This window comes from Myotis myotis, unplaced genomic scaffold, assembly GCF_014108235.1.
Source record: "Myotis myotis isolate mMyoMyo1 unplaced genomic scaffold, mMyoMyo1.p scaffold_m19_p_22, whole genome shotgun sequence".
NCBI lineage: Eukaryota > Metazoa > Chordata > Mammalia > Chiroptera > Vespertilionidae > Myotis > Myotis myotis.
In genome coordinates, this window is record NW_023416327.1 from 3,635,229 (window position 1) to 3,648,329 (window position 13,101).

General features: G+C 46.6%; 1 pseudogene; it reads right to left on the minus strand.

Annotated features, from left to right (window-relative positions):
- Window positions 1-5,835: 5,835 nt before the first annotated feature.
- On the minus strand, window positions 5,836-12,785 carry LOC118679020 (annotated as a pseudogene).
- Between the last annotated feature and the right edge of the window lie 316 nt (window positions 12,786-13,101).

A 13,101-nucleotide genomic window follows, 5' to 3' on the forward strand; every position in this document is an offset into this window, starting at 1 on the left:
TTGGGGAGCTCCCCCCTGTCACACACACAGCAGGGCCCATCAGGGGGTTGAGGAGCTCCCCCCTGTCACTCACAGAGTTGGGCCAATAGGGGAGTTGGGGCACCGCCCCCTGTCACACACAGAGCAGGGCAGATCAGGGGGTTGAGGCGCTGCCACTCTCACACTCAGGGCAGGGCCAATGGGGAGGTTATGGCTCTACCCTGTCACACACAGAGAAGGGCCCATGGGGTGGGGAGGTTTGGGGTTCCGCACCCTGTCACACACAGAGCAGGGCTGATCAGGGGGTTGGGATGCCGCACCCTGTCACACACAGAGCCGCAGGGCGATCAGGGGGTTGGGGAGCTCCCCCCGTATCAGGCACAGAGCAGGGCTGATCAGGAGGTTGGGGCACCTTCCCCTGTCATGAACAGAGCAAGGCGGATAGGGAGGTTGTGGCCCTGCCCCCGTCACATACAGAGCCGCAGGGTGATCAGGGGGTTTGGGCACTGCCCCCGTCACACTGATCTGGTGCCAGGAGGCCTCTCGGCTCCGTTGATCCTGGTGTTGGGACGCCACGAGGCTCCGCTGATCCCAGTGCTGGGAGGCATATTACCCTTTTACAATATAGGATAGAGGCCTGGTGCATGGGTGGGGCTGGCTGGTTTGCCCTGAAGGGTGTCCTGGATCAGGGTGGGGATCCCCACTGGGGTTCCTGGCCAGCCTGGGTGAGGGGATGATGGCTGTTTGCAGCTGATTACACACCCTTCAGGGTGGGGGTCCCCACTGGGGTGCCTGGCCAGTCTGGGTGAGGGGCTGAGGGCTGTTTTCAGGCTGGAGGGTGACTGAAGCTCCCAACTGATCCTTTTTTTCTTTTTGTTTTTTATTCTGGGCCAGCTTTAGCTCTGGCTCCAGCTCTGAGGCCTCTGCTGCTGAAAGCAGGTATCTGGTTTGTTTAGGTTCTATAATCGAAACAATGTATAACTCCAGCTCTGAGATCCCAGCTTGCTGAAAGCAGGTTTCTGGGGTTTTGTTTAGCTTCTATATTTGTTACAATGTTTCAAACTGCAGGCTCAGAGGCCGTCAAGGCAGGAGGGGAAGGTTGGTTTCCTCCGTCACTGAAGCAAGCAAGCCTTATGTTAGTTTCAAGCTGCCTGGCTGCCGGCCACCATCTTGGCTGGAAGTTAATTTGCATATCACCCTGATTAGCCAATGGGAAGGGTAGCAGTCATACACTAATTACCATGTTTCTTTTTTATTAGATAAGATGCCATTTAACAAGGAAAAATCAACCAAAAAATGAGTTCGCGTGTCACCTCTGACATGCATGTCATAGGTTCGCCATCACTGCCCTAATGCCTTGGTGAGGGGACTGTCCTTTAGACCCTCCCAGGAAGTGTGCTGAAAAGGAAGGTGTGCAGATCACACATAATCTATCCATCTTGACATACCCATTTTCTTAACTCTACAATCTTTCTTCTGTATGGAATACATGGAGCATTCTGAGATTTTTTTTTTTGTTCTTGTTGTTAATCCTCACCCAAAAATATTTTTTCCATTGATTTTTAGAAGGGAGGGGGAAATTCACACAGAGAGAAACATCGATGTGAGAGAGATACATTGGTTGGTTGCCTCCTTCATGCACCTGACTGGGGCCAGGGATTTAGCCTGCAACTGAATTACATGCCCTTGACCAGAAATGAACCTGCGACCCTTCAGTCAGTGAGCCGATGCTTAACCACTGAGCAAAACCGATCAAATTCTGAGGTTTTGATCTTATTAATTGCCATCACTGAGTCTAGACATTGATTGGCTAACTGGAATACTATTGACACATACTCTTAATAGGTTCTTGAGTGTGTGGTAGGCACAAAAATGAGCTGCTTTTCTCCCACTTCAGTGAAGAACTTGCTGTCCAACTCTGGGAAAGGCAGTCAGTAGACAGCCTTTTAACCATTTTATTAAAGAACTACCTCTCCTGAATCACAACTTTTTCAAGTAGCCCCCATCCTGTGATTAAGCTAGGTGAGGATGCAAAGGCCCAGTCATGCCCAGCCAGTGTGGCCCAGTGGTTGAACATTGACCTATGAATGAGGAGGTCACGGTTCAATTCCAAGTCAGGGCACACGCCCAGGTTGTGGGCTCAATCCCCAGTAGGGGTGTGCAGGAGGCAGCCAACCATTGATTCTCTCTCATCATTGATATTTCTATCTCCCTCTCTCTTCCTCTCTGAAATCAATAAAAATATATTTTAAAAAAGATACTTGAGCAACATTATAACCATTGTTTTGAACTCTGTATCTAGTAGTTTGCTTGCTTTTCTTTCATTTAGTTCTTTTTTTAGAGATTTCCTCTGTCCTTTCATTTGTGACATGTTTCTTTGTCTCTGCATTTTGGCTGCTTCCCTGTGTGTGTTTCTATGTATCAGGTAGGGCTGCTATGTCTCCTGGAATTGGTAGAGTGGCCTTGTGCAGTAGGTGTCCTTTAGGGCCCAGTGGCGCAGCCTCCCCAGTCACCTGAGCTGGGCACTCTCGGTGTGCCCCTGTGCGGGCTGTGTGCATGGTCTTGCAGTAGTTGAGACTTGGTTGCTGATGGCATCATTGGGAGGAGTTGACCTCCAGGCCAATTGGCTGTGAGGACTATAGTGGAAGAGCTGTGGTTCAGGAGATGACCTTATGGAGCAGGACTTGCTTCAGTGGGGCTTTGGTGCTCACTGAGTCTGTCCCTTGAGTGTGCTGCTTGGGGGTGAGGAGAGTTGTAATCTGGTGGGGTCTGAAACTGTCCACCAGGTGCACTGGCTCTGGGGCCTCCTGGGGGGTGCAAAGTCAGCCACTGCCTGGGGCCACCTGGCAGCAACTACAGAGTGATCTGCAGATGGCTGCTACTTATATTGGGCTTAGAAGTGCACAGGTGAGGTTCAGCTGTGAAACAAGTCAGGCTGGTGCTTGGGCCTCTTATTGATAGGTATGGGGCATGCTGATGCCAACTGCTGCTTGTCTGAGAAATTTTAGGAAAGTCTGAAGCCTGCACCAGTACAGGCTATTTATATGGATAAGCTGCCGAAAACAACTTGGGTGAGGCTGCAAATTGGATGGGGCAGGGTCTCAGAAAATCACTGGGACAGTGAGAACAGTGTGAGGCACTCTGATGAAAACTCAGATATGGCTGCTAATCAGCTCTGCCATGGAGGAGGTCCCAGCACAGGAACAATGACCCCTTCGAGCACCCTCATCTGGAAGAAAGCTTCCCACAAGTTCCTGCCCCAATGTCAGATGATCAAGTATTTCCCCATATGTCCCTGGATCCCCCAAAGCCGCCACCCAGCACTGGAGCCCAGTGGGAGTTAGTTCAAATAAGTTTGTGTGCCAGCACTTTAAGAGGAACTGACACAGCAGCCTCTGTGTCACTCAGCACAATTTCCATTGGTTTTTACAGCTCTGGAACCTTGGGCAGGGGGTATGATGTGGGCTGGGACCACTTCCTTCTCATAGGAAGCCTCCACAATGGAGATATCCCTCCTGATAAAAACAAAAACAAAAACCACACGTGGGTGTCACACCAGCGCATTCTGTGCCTCCGCCCCTCCTACCATTCTCAATGTGCTTTCTTCTTTACTTCTCTAGTTGTAGGACTTCCATTAAGTCAGATTTCAGGCGGTTCTGAACGATGGTTTTTCTGTGTTTTAGTTGTAATGTTGATGTGTTTTGGAGAGGTGGTGTGCCAGTGTTTGCCTATGCTGCCCTCTTAGTTCTCTGTGTCTTCTTGCTACTCTTTGCAGGGACTATCATTTCCCATTCTTTTCCTTTTAATCTATTTGTGCCTTTGTATCCTATAAAGAGCATGTAGTTGGATTATGCTTTTATTGATTGTCAATTTCTGCCATTTGATTGTAGAGTTTAATCTGTTTATATTTAAAGTACATACTGATATTGAAGGACTTTCTTCTGCCATTTTGCAATTTGTTTTCTATATGTCTTATACCACTTTTCTACTTCACCTTTATTACTGCTTACTTTTATGTTCAGTTGATTTTTTTTGGTAATAAATAATTTTGACTCTGTTCTCATTTTCTTTTGTGCATATTTTAAATATATATTTTATTGATTTTTTACGGAGAGGAAGGGAGAGTGATAGAGAATTAGAAACATCAATGAAAGAGAAACACTGATCAGCTGCCTCTTGCACACTTCCCACTGGGGCTGTGCCCGCAACCAAGGTACATGCCCTTGACCGGAATAGAACCTGGGACCTTTCAGTCTGCAGGCCAACGCTCCATTCACTGAGCCAAACCAGCTAGGGCTTTTGTGCATATTTTAAAAGGTCTTTTCTTTCTGGTTACCATAAGGATTACATTTAAAATCCTAAGTTTATAATAACCTAGTTTCACTTAATTCTAACTTAACTTTAATGGCATATAAAATTTGCTCCTATGTTATTTGTCTTTGTCCTCTTTAGATAACTGACACACATTACATCTTCTACAGTGTGTGCCCAATAATGGAGACATAATTATTTGTATGCATTTGTTTTTCAAATCCTATTGGAATAACAAGTAGAGTTACAAACAAAAATATAATAATACTGACTTTTATATTTGCGTATATACCTTTACCAGAGATTTTTATTTCTTCATATAGCTTTGAGTTACTGTCTAGTATCCTTTTATTTCAATGTGAATGATTTCTTTTAGCATTTCTTATAGGAAAATCTAGTGGTAACAAACTCCTTCAGCTTCTGTTTATCAGAGAATACTTTTTGTGTGTGTGTGAACAAAGGGAAGTTATTCTTTATTCCAGAAATAGACCTTAGCACAGGGGTGGGCAACCTTTTTGTGAGTGCGTGCCAAAACCAGCAAAATCCCTGACTCAAAATTCTTCTGCGTGCCAACCCTAATTTTTTGAGAACATGTTATGCCTACTTGATATCTCTTAAGGTGTACATATGTGAAGAACCTTGAAGAAATAATAAAGTTCATTCGTGCAACAAAAACACAGTATATGATGATGAAAAATACTTTTATTTTTAATGTATACATGTACACTGATAGTCCAACAGAAAACTTTATGACGCCGTTTGATATTATCAGTGGGACTTTTGCTGCTGAGAGAAACATAGAAATTTATTCCCTTTTCGTTAGTACAGGTGGGCAAAGCGAGAGAGAAGGTTTCATTTTTATAGAGTGAAATTTTGAATAAGTGGGTGAGGCGGTTGTCTTGTTGTCTTGTCAATGAAAACCCATTGAATCTGAGGCTAAAACCAAAACACTGGTTGGATCTAGGAAGGCAGGAAGAGTTAAGGCAGAGGCATAGAAATTGCTCTTCCCCTCTCTCGTCAATCCATGACTATGGTCTTTAAGGTAACTTGTTATGTAAAATTATTTATTTATCTAAGATGCACCTACACTGAATTTATCTGAAAAATAAAAATGTCGATATTAAGAAAAAAATTGTAAGTGGAAGATTATAAGAGAGGGTCACGTGCCAGCAAAAGTTACTGGTGTGCCATGTTTGGCACGCGTGCCAGGGGTTGCCCACTCCTGCCTTAGCAAGTCACTGGCTTGGTGCTAATTAGAGAGAAGCAGGGCAGGGTGTGGTCATGCACTGCTTGTTAAAGCACCTACCCCCCCCCCCCATGCCATCCCCTCCACTGAACTGCTTTAGAAACTCCAACAACCCTTTAAATTGTATTCAAAGTGGAACTTTGTACATCTCTATAAGCAAAAGATGCTGCTCCACAGCACAGCAACCTCAGGCATCTTAATTATATAATTTAGGAAAAGCAATTACTCTGAGCACCAAAGCAAGAATCCTGTTTCAATCGGCTTAGATCAGTCCGGGCCCGGCGGACTGTCCACGGTGTTCAGGCTGAATGTACTGGGGTCCCACAGTGTTTGTGCCACAAGTCGATGGCCTTGCTCACATTTGCATCTGAGCTGTCCTGGGGAATTTTTTCCAGAAATGTTATTTTCTCTGAATTGTTCAGTGTCATTACTTTTAGTTTAATGGTTAATAAAATTTCCACTGCTACAAAAACTAAGATCTTACAGGATCCACTTACAACTTTATCCCAAACCCTCTGTAAACTGGATTCGGGCAAGCACCCTGCGAAGCACCTCTTGAACCAGAGATCAGAAGGCAGTCTGGACACTGCAGAACTCATCCTCAGGTGACTCACAGCCTGCTATCCTCCAGATTCAAGTACTGTTCAAAAGCCTTTGGCAGCTGGAGTAAGGAGTCTTGTTGTTTAACTGGTTCACCAAGCATCGGGTGATCCAGGAACAGTCCACACTATCTTCCACCATCTCTCCCATGGCCTTAGCAATGGCAAGAAACACTTCATTTTCTGGCTTCAGTGGGAAGGAGGGACTTTGAGGCAACTTTCCAAACTCCAGCTGATACATGCGGAGATAGACTTCAACCTGAGGTGTGGCATTGCTGACAAAGAGAACGACTTTCAGGGCATGAAGGACATCCGAGTACTGTCCCTTATGATACATCATCCCCTGGGCATGGGACTCATGGTGTGGAGGCAGGATCCCTAGGAGCACCTTCCATGCAAGTGCACGGTACATGGAGGGGAGAGGAAACCTTTGACTAAAAGTACAAAGTTTCTCAATATCCATACAATCATCTTTTAGGAGAATTTCTAATGATTTATTTTCTTCAACTCCACAAAAACACACTTTCTCATAATATACTGAATGAAAGATTCTCTGAGAATCCTCAGTTCAATGGGTGTTGCTTCTAGTAGTGGAAACCTGGGTTGAGACCAAGTAGTCTGGAGGAGGCCACGGAAACCAGGCCATGGGTGCTGAACAGCAGGGAGGCAGGCAGGCTCCCTGGGGACCAGCCTGGGGACCGGAGCGGCACTAGCAGGCCTGCAGGGTGAGGGAAATAGCGGGGCATCAGCGCCCGGCACAGAGAATACTAATTTTTCTGTCATTATTTTGGAGGCAAGTTTTGTTAGATTTGGAATTCCTGGTTGACAGATGTTTTTCTTTTAGCACTTTAAATATGCCATTCACTGTTTTCTGGCTTTAATGGTGTCTGATGAAAATTCATTATTAATTTTCACTAAGAAACTTTTATCTGTCCATAATGAATAGCTGCCATCTTGATGCTTTTAAGATTCTCTCTGTCTTTGGCTTTCAACAGTTTGATGTTTCTTTTGAATTTTTCCTACTTGAAATTTGTTGAGGTTCTGGCATTTGTAGATTCATGTCTTTCATCAAATTTTGGAAGTTTTCAGGCATTCTTTCTTCAAATATTTTTTTATACCCACTTCTCTCCCTTTTCTCCTTTTGGGACCCATAATGTGTATGTTTGTCTGCTTGATGGTGTTGCACAAATTCCTTGGATTCTATTCACTTTTTAAAATTCTTTTTCTTTTCTGTCCTTCATATTTGGTAATTTCAATTGTTCTATTTTTTTTATTTTATTGTTTTATTGTTTAAAGTATTACAAAGAATATTACATATGTCTCCTTTTTTCCCCCACCCTTGACAATCCCCTGGCCTCCCCTACCCCCTAGTGTCTTATGTCCATTGGTTATGCTTATATGCATGCATACAAGTCCTTCGATTGATCTCTTACCGCCCCCTCCCCCCCCCAACCTTCCCAGGCCTTCCCACTGTAGTTTGAAAGTTTGTTCAAGGCAGCTCTGCCTCTGTATCTATTTTTGTTCATAAGTTTATAATGGTCTTTATTATCCATAAATGAGTGAGATCGTGTGGTATTTTTACTTCATTGACTGGCTTATTTCACTTAGCATAATGCTCTCCAGTTCCATCCATGCTGTTGCAAATGGTAAGAGTTCCTTCTTTTTTACAGCAGCATAGTATTCCATTGTGTATATGTACCATCAGTTGTTCTATTTTAAAGTTTAGTGACTTTTTTTCTTCCATCTGTTCAACTCTGATATTGAATCCCTCCAGTGAAATCTTCATTTTAGTTATTGTACTTTCAGCTTTAGAATTCATTTGGTTTCTTTATATAAGATATCTTTATTAATATTCTCATTTGTTCACACATTATTTTCCTGATTTTCTTTAGTTATTTTTCTGTTTTCCTTTAGCCTTTAAACATATTTAAAACAGTTGTTTTGAAATCTTTCTTTCGTAAGTTCAATATCTAGGTTTTTCTAGGGATGGTTTTTGCCAATTTATTTTGTTACGTTGAGTGGACAATGCTTTTTTTGTTTCTCAGTATGTCTTGTGACTTTGATTTGAAAATTAGACATTTAAATATTGTACTGTGGTAACTCGGCAAACCAGATTCTTCTCATTCCTCGGTGTGTGTGTGTTTTTTTTATTTTTTATTAAAAGCTGTAATAGCCCAATTGGTTTGTCTTTCCTGAACTAGTTTTCAAAGGGTATATTTCTTGTTGTGTGTGTTCACTGAAGTATCTATACCTTAGCTTGTGTTCAGCTATGTTTGACAGAAATTTTCTTGAATGCCAGGAGCAAGAAAAAAACAAAACACAAAATAAAACAAATCTGCATTATCTCTCCCAGTATTTGTAGATTTGTTTTGTTCTGGGGTACTCCTTTAATAATTAGTTATATTTGCACTAAGACTACGAGTCAGACAAAGATGACAGTTTAGGGTCTTCTGGGGTATTTTCTGAGCGTTGACCTTGCCCTGGGGATATTTGTGGATTCCTGAATTTCTCTATATACTTGGTGCTTTTGGCACTGGAAAGGGACTGGTCCCAGAGCAGGTGTGTCTCAGGCCAGCCTGTAGTGTGTGGGTTCTTGACTTTGTGCAGGAAAGATTTCACAACACAAGTCCAGATGGGTTTGAGAGTATGTTTATTAAAGCTGGGACAGTGAAACAAAGGGAGGGCTTAGGGTGGAAGAAGCAACAGGAGAGAGTCTTGGCGCAGCTCTGCTTTGGGTCTCTAGAAACGTTATAGGAAAGAAGTGGGCCACGCTGGGCTTCATGCACTCACGGAAAAGTAAAAGCTACAGTGAAATAAGTGAGCCAAGGCAGGGCTGCTTTTAGCTCACTGAAAAGTCTAGGAGGGCCCGGCCGGTGTGGCTCGTGGTTGAGCATCGACCTATGAACCAGGAGGTCATGGTTTGATTCCCAGTCAGGGCACATGCCCAGGTTGCAGGCTCAGTCCCGGTGGGGGACATGCAGGAGGCAGCCGATCAATGATTCTCTCTCATCATTGATGTTTCTATCTCTCCCTCTTCCTTCCTCCCCGAAATCAAGAAAAAAATATATGTATTTAAAAGTCTTAGAGAAAAGAAGCAACAGGAGAGAGCCTACGCAGCACTCTGCTTGGCCCTCTGGAAACACTGTAGGAAACCAGTGAGTTACAGTGGGGCTTCTGGCAGCTCACTGAAGTCAGAGGAGAGGGGCCTTGGCGACAGCTTCGGGATGAGCCCAGGAGGAGCTGCTGCCTGCTGCTTCCTTGGCTGCAAGTCTCATGGGGACCCTTAGAGCTTAGGAGAGAAAGTGAAGATGTACTACGGAGAGGGAAGAGAGGCACAGGCGCGTTCCAGAAAGAAGCCATGCTGGGTCTTGGTTTTGAGGGTTCTTATCTGTTTTCTAAAGGCGGGGATCTTAGGGGAGGTCTTAGGAGAGGATCTCAATAGGCTATTCATCAGCATTTTGCTGAGGCGCCAAAACGAGATTTATTCCCCTGACTTCGGTTGTCCTTGGGTGTGGCTGGACATAGGGCCCTAACTGGAGTTCTGTCATCTCTCCCCCTGCGTAGAGTGATTTAAGCTATTGACCCTCTGGTTGGGGAGGAGAAGTGTAAACCATTTACTCTGAGTGTGCGAGGCCCGGGAAGATGATTTTGTGATTTACTAGAGGGCTGTGAACTGCTTGGCTGTTTAACAATGTCTCCGTTTCCCTGTTCCGCTTGTCCTGGCTTACTATCCTGTCTCACTTTTAAATACTCAAGTTTCCCAAAGAAACTCCCAGCGTTTGCACCCAGGCCTTATGTCATCCTTGTATGCTTTGACCATAACAGTAAAATGCCCAACCCCAGGCAGCTGCGAGTTACTTATTCGGCTGGCAGGGCTCTGCAAAATGCCTGTCACCTTTCTGGGCCAGGCTCTGAGTCAGGCAAAACTCAGCCCAGCCCTCGTGATAATCGCGGGCTAAGAAGAAGGTGTGGGTCCTCGGGGCCCATGTGTTATCTTGTTGAAGAAAGGACTCTGTGTTTTCTTCCATCTCATGGCGGGCAGAAGGGAGTGATGCGGGTCTGCAGGCTTGGGAGGTTGAAATGTGTCTGATGAGTCATGGATGGGCGTCTCCTCAATGTCCCTCCCCATGTCTTAGGGCAGTGATGGCGAACCTATGACACGCGTGTCAGAGGTGACACACGAACTCATTTTTGTTGTTGATTTTTCTTTGTTAAATGGCATTTAAATATATAAAATAAATATCAAAAATATAAGTCTTTGTTTTACTATGGTTGCAAATATCAAAAAATTTCTATATGTGACACGGCACCAGAGTTAAGTTAGTTTTTCAAAATGCTGACACGCCAAGCTCAAAAGGTTCGCCATCACTGTGTTAGGGCCTAACTAGGGCCTGGCCTTGGAATAGCAGAGCTGCCTGGGTGAGCATTTAACCATCATTTGAGCTCATTCTCTCAGACTGTTGCTTCCTGGGTGTGGTTCCTCAGCTTTCTGAGCCTTCCCGCTGCTGTGCTGTATGTAACAGCTCCTTGTGCAGCAGGAGGAAACAGGGGTGACATCCACAAAATGGCGGGACTGGAGCTTCCTCTCTCATTCCCCAACAGAAAGACCACAGAACAAATCGCATCTGTCAGGACCAACATCGTCAGGACTCTGGAAAACAGTTGAAGGTCTGCAGCAACGAAGTGAACACTGAAGACAGGGCGGTTTAAAGCAGCTGGAAATGCTTGTGGTGATTTTGCTTGCCTTTGCTCAGCCCCCGCCCTGCGCACCCCCCCCCCCCCCCCCCCCCCGGCCAGGCACAGTCTTGGAGAGGAAAGCTGCGTTGCCAGATGGAGCAGAGCAAACCTTAACTTCAAATTCTTAGGTACATCTATCCTGACCAGCCTGGGCTCCCTGATCAAGGGTGGTCATGTGTGATCCCAAATGTGCTTCAAGACCTGGCCAACAGGTCCTGGTAGAAGCTGGGAGAGGATATTGAGACCGTATCTCATCTCAAGGGCCAGGAAATAAAATGAAATAGGGAAGAGTATATTAACTTGAAAAATACAAATGTTCACACCCTAGCAAGGACCCCAGGAGACAGGGTGAACTTGCTACTTGGATGCCTCGAGAAATATGACCAAAGCCGTGGCCCACAGTGAGTTAACTCAAAAGCCAGACTTTTGCTGTGGGAACAGTGGAGAAAGGGTGAAAAGCTCCAGGGCAATGGGGTGCTGAATGGGGCTTGTGCTGGACCCGAAGGCCCAGAGGATAGCTGATGACACTTCGCTGCTCCTGCCCTTCCATCCTCAGTACGAAAGCTGCCTCCTCCTGAAACAAACAGCCACGGTGAAACCTCCCTGGCTTGATCTCAATATTCATCTCCTAACACATGTTTAACTCATCCCTTTTCGGCCGCACCGCCCGCCGCCTTTGCCACACGCAGGGTCACCCTCTGCCTGGTGTTTGGCCTCAGCATCCTAAGTGGCCTCCCTGTCGCCAGTCTTGCCCATGTTTAATTCATCTCCTGCACTGCAGCCTGAGGGATCTTTCAGAAGAATTCCACGGGCATAATATTTATGGGATGTTAAACTGATGTGTTTTTCCTTCCATTGAATGTATGACATTCAGAGCTGGAGGGCGGAGCTGAAAAATATCTAGAAAAGGGATATCTGCTAAGGTCGCCGATGAGGCAAAAGGGAGGGATGCCTTACACCCAGGGCAGGGATGTGTTCCTATAAGCCCGTCCGGGGTTTTTACTTCCTTCTGTTTCAGAATCATCCCACTGCACAGCGGCAGCCCAGCCGCAAGCCCAGAGCGCAGTTTGCTGAGGACACAGGGTCGCAGCAGTGCCGGTGCCAACAAGGGAGACTGCCCAGTCATGGACCGCGGGGAGAGCGCCCAGCTGGAGCTCAGAGTGGGGATTCTCATTTAAGCCTGAGTTCGGCCCCACCCCCATCAGAAATGTCTAGACTGCTCTGGAGGGAACTACAGGTTTGGGGTGGGGGGTCCTTCCCATAGTTTTGTGAGCAGCAGAACTCTTCCTGGAAAGGACTGGCCCCTGGTTGCACCAGTGGCAGGTGGGGGGGAGAAGAGGTGGGGGGAGGACTGGAAAAGCCCCAAGGTCAAGGTGAGAAGGTCCGTAAGGTGAAGACCTGGAGGAGGCTGAGCCCGCTCACACCTGGGCGGCTGGAGACCCAGAGTGCGGATCAGAGAGGCCTGCGTCAGTGACCGGCAGCCTGGCCCCTGGAGTTGTGGTGGGCAGTTAGGCGTGAGCAGAGCAAGGACGATGGGCCAGGTACAGGAGGGCACCAGGGCGGAAAGGCCTGGGTGCCTAGCAAGGGGCAAAGCTGGGTAAACAAGGACCTCGCCCCCATATCGCTGGTCATGCGGTTCGGACCCTCCCCTGACCTTTCCTCCCTGGCTTGATGCTGGTCCTGGGGTTAGACCTCCCTAGGGGACACACCGGGGGCGGAGAACAGCCCTTCAGCATGAAGCCCAGGACAACGAGGCTCTGACCCGCATCACACCCATCCAGGCCTCCGTGTGTTTCAGCTCCGGGCCCAGGAAAGCAGCAACACCAGACAAGCAACACCATGGCTGACCTCTGGACCAGCTGCAGTGACTGCTGACCCCGGCCCTGGTCATAACCAGTATGGTGAGCCGCCATTCTGCGCCCCGCCCCCGCCCCCCCTCAGGGTCGTGTCGTGAGATTCGGAAAAATGAACTCTGAGGACCAGAAGAGTTAGGCAAAAGTGTGCAAAATGTATTGCAAGCAGATTCAGACTCCCCTCACGAGGAGGGGGGAGAGTAATGGGGTGCCCCGTGAAGCCCTGTCGCCCAGGGGTACACACTTGCTACAAGCCTGCTTCTTTATCTATCCAGGTCGCCACCTGATTGATTCCCTCAGTTGTTCTTGCCCGGCAGCGGGCCTGAACTTTCCCTGTTTCCGTGTGTCCTTTCTCTGCTCCTGTGCTGAACTTCCC